This window comes from Capricornis sumatraensis, chromosome 6, assembly GCF_032405125.1.
Source record: "Capricornis sumatraensis isolate serow.1 chromosome 6, serow.2, whole genome shotgun sequence".
NCBI classification, from domain to species: domain Eukaryota; kingdom Metazoa; phylum Chordata; class Mammalia; order Artiodactyla; family Bovidae; genus Capricornis; species Capricornis sumatraensis.
The window spans coordinates 30,290,917-30,300,464 of record NC_091074.1 but is presented as its reverse complement, the minus strand read 5'-3'; the positions used below and the strand labels follow the sequence as shown (position 1 = coordinate 30,300,464).

Sequence of the window (9,548 nt, the reverse complement as noted above, 5' to 3'; positions counted from 1 at the left end):
GACAGTGAGAGTACCACAGAAGCCTTAATGAAAACAAAACGAGATTGACTCAGGATAAACCAGGTTATGCTATGGTAACAAACAACCTCAAAATCTCGGTGCCTTAAAGAGTATTCACTCACTCATGACATACACCCATCAATGGCCACATTCTATGATACTTTCTCCATCTATCCAGCATCTGTTTGTACCCGCTATGTCTTCATTCTAGGTACAAGGGCCATTTTTTAGCTTCATGTAGAAACTGCCTCAGGAGAAACCCCTGCACACAGAAGTTCTTTGATTGACTGATTTTGTTTGAGGCTTTAAATGCTTCCTTGGAAGACTGGTTACCCCCAGTGCCTCTTTTCCCTTGGTTTTGGGCCACTCTGCAGTTGGGACAGTCTAATTTGTGCTTCTTTGGCTCTGAGAGCCCCCTCCAAAATTCTCCCATTTCTATCATGGGCTTTGGAGGCAGATGAGTAGGCTTGGTCACTTTCTAGTTGTGTGGCATTGTACAATGTCTTAACCTCTCTCAGCTTTAGTTTCCTTGTTTGAACAGGGCTATTGTTCATTATTTGAACAGGGAAAAGTGGCTGAATTTGAGAAAAAGCCAGGAGATAATATTAGTAGCAGTTGTTGATGACTTGGGTGAGGCAGAGGCAAGAGGCAAGAGGCAAGAGGCAAGGATGTCTACCAGGTTTCTGTCTTGCCAAATGGGTGGTGATGCATTTTGGTGAGGAGGAGATAAGAGAAGCAATTTGTGTGTGTGTGTGTGTGTGTGTGTGTGACAGAGACAGAGATCAATTTCAACATAAGGATTTGAGATATTCTCTAGATGTATAAGTTGAAATGTTGAGTTTAAGCTTTAATGATACATAGGCGTGTGACCTGGACTGATAATAGAGGTTTCAAAGTCCTTTGCATAAAGAAGATAATTGAAGCTGTAGAAGTAGGTGAGAGATACTTCTCAAAATGAGCAGAGAAGAGAGCTCAGGGTGAGCCCTGAGGATTTCTTTATTTAAGAAAGAAAGAAATACTCTATAGAGAGTAGAGGACTCTTCCCTCAAAAGTTAGCTTTTATGTCACCATATCCCCTCCTTTTCCTCTTCTGTCTCTAGACATCTTTTTTGGGGGGAGGGCAGTGAAGAAAAAGATTATAGCCTCAATAGAGATGTATAGGATAGTAGGGAGGAAATTTAATCAAGTGAAAAGATTGAGATGAATTAAGGATTTAAGATCAGAGACCATATGTTTATTATGACAATAATCTGAATGGCTTAACATTTTACTTAGGAGTGTTCAACCTTCTAGGTACCAAGATGGCATTGATCCTGTGTTTTGGAATTTGCCAGGTAAATGCAGTATAAGAAGAGACATCTATCTGAAGGTGCTGGTGGTGAGTAGTTCATATAGCCAACTACTTAGTGTCCTTTTAGGGGAATGCTCATGGACTCTGATGAAATGAAGACCCAGGAGCCGGAGGACTCAATGAATTGAGGCCAAGGAACAACAGATTGAAGGTACTAGGTGGATTGCTCCCAAAGACACTGAAGTTTTCTAGAAAAATGGCAGAAGTTGGGTTTGAGGAGAGGAGTGTTCTGTCTTAAAGCATGTGACCAGAGGTCAGTAGATGATAGAAACATGTAAGTGTACATAGTAGTATTGTCAGATGTCAAAGATGCCAGGATGGAGCTGTGGTGGTTCTAAAGTGGCATTAATGGGTTAATAAATTGTCACCCCTATCCTTAGTTCTATGGTAGGTGAAATGTACAGTTTAATGTGGGGAGATGCTGTGTTTGTTGGTTCTTTTTCTTTTACATAAAGGAAGAAGATTCCAGAGGGTTTGAGAAGAGGGTTTGAGGAGAGAAGCCAGAGAGAAGTGGTACAGAGCATGCAAGGGGTTAAGAACAGGGGAGGGAAACTGACTTCCTTTTGGCATATGAGGGTTATAGGGACGGAAGCCTTAATTGGAATTAACTGACCACAGACATTCCAAAGGTGGAATTAGTCATAACAAAGATGTCGGGTCTGAGGTGGGGTCTGGCCCAGTCATGTGTGGGTGAACTCACTGTGTGGGGACTGGGGTCATCAAGCATCTGAACACGGACCCCCTTCTGTGTGCAGGATGGAGGACCCGGCCTCTTTTCCCTGGGGTGGTCTCAAGATGCACTGAGTGGCCACATGCAAGGTAGTTGTCATTTAACATCTCATTTCCAGCCTCACAATAAACCTGTATCCCTGGAGTTGTGAAGATTCAACACAATAATTTGCGGGAAAGCGCTTTAACAACTATAATCACAATAAGTTTGCTGAGTTTCAGTGTTCCCCACACCTTTGATGTATTTCTCTCTATGTTTTTCCATGTAACTGTAACATACTCCTTAAGATAATGACGTCCCTCTAATAAGGACAAAGCCAAGATACTTTATTTACAGTGTTAGCCTGGCACCTGGGCTGATTCTCTGTAGTGTTTATGTAGTCTTGATGTGGACTGGCATCTTTCCCTGGACCTTTGAGTATCTTCCTCAGCAGCTTCTCATGCCCAGATGCACCATCACTGCGTCTTTTTATTACAAAGCCCAGACTCTCTTCTAGGCCACCCACCAAGTTCTTTGCTCCAGCCTGAAGGGTGCCTACAGCTCCAGGCTCATTTGTAGAACAGAGCTGACTGAAACACCCTAAGCAAGGGGATGCCAATCTAGTCTAGTTTTCCAGATACTCCTTGATGATTTGATAGAAAGGCATCCACAGGAAAGTGGTACTAGATTCTGAGAACTGCAGTTTTACAATGTTCAATGTCTTCCAGACTTTCTTGGAGAGAGGCAGATATGATCCTAGCCAAGAAAAAGTCCTTCCTTTATTAAACCCCCTATCTCCCTTTGAAATTTAACTGAGACTGTACTTGACTTTTTAGATGTTAAATTTTCTTGGAAGGGGAAAGAAGCTCGTGTGGTTGCATAGGCTTTATTTTTTTAGGCAAGGGGATGTTAATTCCCAAGTAATTCGTTAGCTTTGTTCTATCATCACTTTTCTGTTCAGTGCAGTATAACACACTTGGTCAACTATTAAGAGGTGTACAAATTATTTTTAGTAAAATGTGAGTCAGTCTTGGGAGAAAAAACTAAGCTATATGTTTATAACAGTTTGCAACATTCCAGAGAATTGAATAGAAGGAGAAGACACTTTTTTCTTCAGCATCTGTTTGTACTCTGTCCCTTTATACTGGGCAAAAGGGCCATTTTATTGACTTCATGTAGAAACTGCCTTAGGAGTACACCCTGTATGCAGAAGTTCTCTGCACGGTCACTGATATTTTTTTTTTTTAGGCTTTAAATGCTTCCCTGGAAGGCTGATAAATCCTACTGCCGTCTTTCTCTGACGAGTGAGTGTTGATCTTTCAGTCGTGTCCAACTCTTTGCGACCCCACGGACTGTAGCCTGACAGGCTCCTCTGTCCATGGAATTCTGGTAAGAATACTGCAGTGGGTAGTCATTCCCTTCTCCAGGGGATTTTCCCAAACCAGGGATCAAATCCAGGTTTCCTGCAGCATTCTTATTTATTTATTTTTTTTGTATCCTATCACTCTAGGCTCCATGAGGTATATCCATCAATGCATGGGGAAGAGATGACTTTCTTTTTTTTTTTTTTTTACAGTTGCCCTCTGCAGAGCCATCTTCTGGAAGAAAACCCCAATTGCCAAGGATACACACATTTTTGATCATCTTCCTTTTATTGTAAGTTTGTGGAAATTTAATATGTGAGCATTCTTTGCATAATTTTATGGGCTCTAACGTTCAGATGGAGACTAGTATTATTTTTTTACTGTAAGAAGAAAATCTGTACTGTATCTTCTGTTTAGGAGATGGGACTTAATCATTGTCATCTTTTGTACTTAGTGGTTCTGCCAAGGCAGTGTGGTCAGAATGAGGGTGGAATTTCAAATAAAAGAAACTTGGGAGAACATGAGCTTGGTTGAGTCATATAGGCAACTATCTCAGCTTCCTCACCTAACAGAGCACTAAAATGTGTTACTGCAATTACAGAGTGCTGATTCAAAGGGAAAATGAAAAAGGATAAATGCACAAATGTAAACAGCTATGCGTCTTGGGAGGATGTGGAGAGCTGAGATATGAAGGAAGGATAAAGCATCTCTTTTAAAGCATACAGCCCACAGCAGTAAGCACAGTGCTGGCCCCATAGGAATGGTTCTGTAATATTTGTTGATTGAGCTCTTTTTTAAAATAATACTGTAGCATACAAAGCAAAGAGTCTCCAAATGTCTTTATAAAGTGTAAGAAACAGGCTTTAACATTTCCATATTCAGTTACAAAACACAAGTCTGAATTCAGAGTATTTTTTGGGTTGCAGGTGAAGAAGGTAAAAGGAATCAATGAAATTTGAAAATGTTCAAAGCCTATTTTCCCCCTCACCTTCCAGTTCGTCTTTCTCTCGTTTTCCTCTTCTTATTTCAGGAATCCAACAAATTTTCTTTTGGTGCATCAACCTCTTGTATTTTGACTCAAACAAGGCAACTATAATTCATTGAGCAGGAATCATGATTTATTGGACTTTGTAGCCCCCATGCACATCATAGTCTAGTGCCTGGTACATAAGAGGGAATTTAAATATAGTGGAATATTAGTTTGGTTTTTATTTTCTCTTCCTTTCCCAGATATTCCCCTTTTTGCATTTGTATAAACATAAAAAGAACACTTTGTTCATTTTCCCCAAACTTGATAAGACTACTCCACACTCCCATTTTCTTGTTCACATCTGTGAACATGACAGAAAGGATCCTGGCCACTGAGGACTTTACATGCCTCAACCGAAGGAGGCAGCATTGAACTCTAGGGAAGGAAAAGCTCTAGACATGAGGAGGTATGACTGAGTCCAAGAGATCTTGAGAAGTATTCCTGGAGAACTTGCGAATTGAAGGAAAACAAGGTTGACTAGATGAAACTGGGGAACCAGAATGTCAGTGAGAGAAGTGTACTCCAGGCAGACAGGACAGTCTATCCCAATCCTGGATTTGAGAGAGCGCATGAATCATTCAAGAAACCCGAGAAGTGGACTTTCTACAGCAGGAGCATGAGGGTGTAACTCTTTCTCAGTGCTGTAGTGGGTGGTCTCTAAGTGGATTTGCAATGACAATAACATCAGTATGGCAATACCATGTGAACTCTTCTGGTAAACATACATGCTTTCTGAACTCGTTTGTTGGCTTGCTTTTCCAAGTCATGTTCAGTGAGTTAAGTAAATGAAACCTCATCGAGCTTAGATAATACTTCCCACTAAGTTCCTTAAATTCCAAAGCTGGCAGTAAACTGATGGTCAACCTCATAATTGAGCTCTAAGAAGTAATAGCCACACCCAAGTCGATAATGCAACCCATTAGGCGGAGCTTTTTCTGGGCTACTGTGAGTCCTGCAAATTATGCCAGGGACCCAGGCCTTGGTCTCCCTTGCTAGTAGCTGTAGATGTCATCATTCCTGTAACTGAAAACAAGAGGAATGGCTTGCCTTCCTCTTTGAACATTATCTTTCCTTTCCTAGGTTTAAAAAAATTCAATTCTTCCTGTATAAAAATAATGAAGTGGAATATAGGTGTGGCACATAGAGTGAATACCCTGCACCCAGATCCCTGTCCTGCAGCTCCCTACAGCAAGGTTTTGCACCCTAGAGTCCCCTGGCATAATGACCTCTGGCTATGGAGGGTGAGTAGGAATATTATCAGTTAACAGATTCCCAAAACACAGAGACATTTTTTCTCAAATTAAACACAGTAGCTGAGCAATATTGATAGGAAACACAAATTGTACACTCAACAAACTTCATTAAAAGTATTCTCCAGGACTTTCTTCGTGGTCCAGTGGTTGAGAATCTGCCTGCCAATGCAGGGGACGTGGGTTTCATCCCTGGTCCAGGAGGATTCCACATGGTGCAGAGCAGCTAAGCCTGTGCACCCTAACTACTGAGCATGTGCGCCACAACTACTGAAGCCTGTGTGCTCTAGGGCCCTTGCTCTGCAACAAAAGAAGCCACTGCAATGAGATGCCAGCCCACTGCAACAAGAGTAGCCCCCGCTCGCTGCAACTAGAGAAAGCCTGCACAACAGCCAAGACCCAGCACAGCTGGAAAAAAAGTAAATAAATAAAATAATTTAAAAAGTATTCTTCACTGATTTTTGCTATGGTCTCTTTTGTTTCTTTAGCATTTATTTCTGCCCTAATTTTTAAGATTTCTTTCCTTCTACTAACTCTGGGGTTCTCCAATTCTTCCTTTTCTAGTTGCTTTAGTTGTAGAGTTAGGTTATTTATTTGACTTTTTTCTTGTTTCTTGAGGTATGCCTGTATTGCTATGAACTTTCCTCTTAGCACTGCTTTTATAGTGTCCCACAGGTTTTGGGTTGTTGTGTTTTCATTTTCATTAGTTTCTATGCATATTTTGATTTCTTTTTTGATTTCTTCTGTGATTTGTTGGTTATTCAGAAGTGTGTTGTTCAACCTCCATATGTTGGAATTTTTAGTAGTTTTTCTCCTGTAATTGAGATCTAATCTTAATGCATTATGGTCAGAAAAGATGCTTGGAATGATTTCGATTTTTTTGAATTTATCAAGTTTAGATTTATGGCCCAGGATGTGATCTATCCTGGAGAAGGTTCCATGAGCACTTGAAAAAAAGGTGAAATTCATTGTTTTGGGGTGAAATGTCCTATAGATATCAATTAGGTCTAATTGATCTAATGTATCATTTAAAGTTTGCGTTTCTTTGTTAATTTTCTGTTTAGTTGATCTGTCCATAGGTGTGAGTGGGGTATTAAAGTCTCCCACTATTATTGTGTTATTGTTGATTTCCCCTTTCATACTTGTTAGCATTTGTCTTACATATTGCGGTGCTCCTATATTGGGTGCATATATATTTATAATTGTTATATCTTCTTCTTGGATTGATCCTTTGATCATTATGTAGTGGCCTTCTTTGTCTCTTTTCACAGCCTTTGTTTTAAAGTCTATTTTATCAGATATGAGTATTGCCACTCCTGCTTTCTTTTGGTCTCTATTTGCGTGGTATATCTTATTCCAGCCCTTCACTTTCAGTCTATATGTGTCCCTTGTTTTGAGGTGGGTCTCTTGTAAGCAACATATAGAGGGGTCTTGTTTTTGTATCCATTCGGCCAGTCTTTGCCTTTTGGTTGGGGCATTCAACCCATTTACGTTTAAGGTAATTATTGAAATCAACAAGGCCAAAAGCTGGTTCTTTGAAAGGATAAATAAAATTGACAAACCACTAGCCAGACTCATCAAGAAGCAAAGAGAGAAAAATCAAATCAATAAAATTAGAAATGAAAATGGAGAGATCACAACAGACGACACAGAAATACAAAAGATCATAAGAGACTACTATCAGCAGTTGTATGCCAATAAAATGGACAATGTGGAAGAAATGGACAAATTCTTAGAAAAGTACAATTTTCCAAAACTGAACCAGGAAGAAATAGAAAATCTTAACAGACCCATCACCAGCACGGAAATTGAAACTGTAATCAGAAATCTTCCAGCAAACAAAAGCCCAGGTCCAGACGGCTTCACAGCTGAATTCTACCAAAAATTTCGAGAAGAGCTAACACCTATCCTACTCAAACTCTTCCAGAAAATTGCAGAGGAAGGTAAACTTCCAAACTCATTCTATGAGGCCACCATCACCCTAATACCAAAACCTGACAAAGATGTCACAAAAAAAGAAAACTACAGGCCAATATCACTGATGAACATAGATGCAAAAATCCTCAACAAAATTCTAGCAATCAGAATCCAACAACATATTAAAAAGATCATACACCATGACCAAGTGGGCTTTATCCCAGGGATGCAAGGATTCTTCAATATCCGCAAATCAATCAATGTAATTCACCACATTAACAAATTGAAAAATAAAAACCATATGATTATCTCAATAGATGCAGAGAAGGCCTTTGACAAAATTCAACATCCATTTATGATAAAAACTCTCCAGAAAGCAGGAATAGAAGGAACATACCTCAACATAATAAAAGCTATATATGACAAACCCACAGCAAACATTATCCTTAATGGTGAAAAATTGAAAGCATTTCCCCTAAAGTCAGGAACAAGACAAGGGTGTCCACTTTCACCGCTACTATTCAACATAGTTCTGGAAGTTTTGGCCACAGCAATCAGAGCAGAAAAAGAAATAAAAGGAATCCAAATTGGAAAAGAAGAAGTAAAACTCTCACTGTTTGCAGATGACATGATCCTCTACATGGAAAACCCTAAAGACTCCACCAGAAAATTACTAGAGCTCATCAATGAATATAGTAAAGTTGCAGGATATAAAATCAACACACAGAAATCCCTTGCATTCCTATACACTAATAATGAGAAAGTAGAAAAAGAAATTAAGGAAACAATTCCATTCACCATTGCAACAAAAAGAATAAAATACTTAGGAATATATCTACCCAAAGAAACTAAAGACCTATATATAGAAAACTATAAAACACTGATGAAAGAAATCAAAGAGGACACTAATAGATGGAGAAATATACCATGTTCATGGATTGGAAGAATCAATATAGTGAAAATGAGTATACTACCCAAAGCAATTTACAAATTCAACGCAATCCCTATCAAGCTACCAGCCATATTTTTCACAGAACTAGAACAAATAATTTCAAGATTTGTATGGAAATACAAAAAACCTCGAATAGCCAAAGCAATCTTGAGAAAGAAGAATGGAACTGGAGGAATCAACTTGCCTGACTTCAGGCTCTACTACAAAGCCACAGTCATCAAAACAGTATGGTACTGGCACAAAGACAGACATATAGATCAATGGAACAAAATAGAAAGCCCAGAGATAAATCCACACACATATGGACACCTTATCTTTGACAAAGGAGGCAAGAATATACAATGGAGTAAAGACAATCTCTTTAACAAGTGGTGCTGGGAAAACTGGTCAACCACTTGTAAAAGAATGAAACTAGATCACTTTCTAACACCGCACACAAAAATAAACTCAAAATGGATTAAAGATCTAAATGTAAGACCAGAAACTATAAAACTCCTAGAGGAGAATATAGGCAAAACACTCTCAGACATAAATCACAGCAGGATCCTCTATGATCCACCTCCCAGAATTCTGGAAATAAAAGCAAAAATAAACAAATGGGATCTAATTAAAATTAAAAGCTTCTGCACAACAAAGGAAACTATAAGCAAGGTGAAAAGACAGCCTTCTGAATGGGAGAAAATAATAGCAAATGAAGCAACTGACAAACAACTAATCTCAAAAATATACAAGCAACTTATGCAGCTCAATTCCAGAAAAATAAACGACCCAATCAAAAAATGGGCCAAAGAACTAAATAGACATTTCTCCAAAGAAGACATACGGATGGCTAACAAACACATGAAAAGATGCTCAACATCACTCATTATCAGAGAAATGCAAATCAAAACCACAATGAGGTACCACTTCACACCAGTCAGAATGGCTGCGATCCAAAAATCTGCAAGCAACAAATGCTGGAGAGGGTGTGGAGAA

At 39.2% G+C, this 9,548-nt stretch overlaps 1 long non-coding RNA gene across 1 annotated transcript in view; it reads left to right on the top strand.

Annotated features, from left to right (window-relative positions):
- The first annotated feature begins 927 nt into the window (after positions 1–927).
- LOC138081099 (uncharacterized) overlaps positions 928–9,548 on the top strand; it is a 28,632-nt gene continuing 20,011 nt past the window's right edge. Inside the window, exons 1-5 of the long non-coding RNA XR_011145009.1 lie at positions 928–1,334; positions 1,419–1,502; positions 2,107–2,170; positions 3,309–3,449; positions 3,637–3,716. This is a non-coding gene — a long non-coding RNA (uncharacterized lncRNA). The remainder of the gene's footprint in view (positions 1,335–1,418; positions 1,503–2,106; positions 2,171–3,308; positions 3,450–3,636; positions 3,717–9,548) is intronic.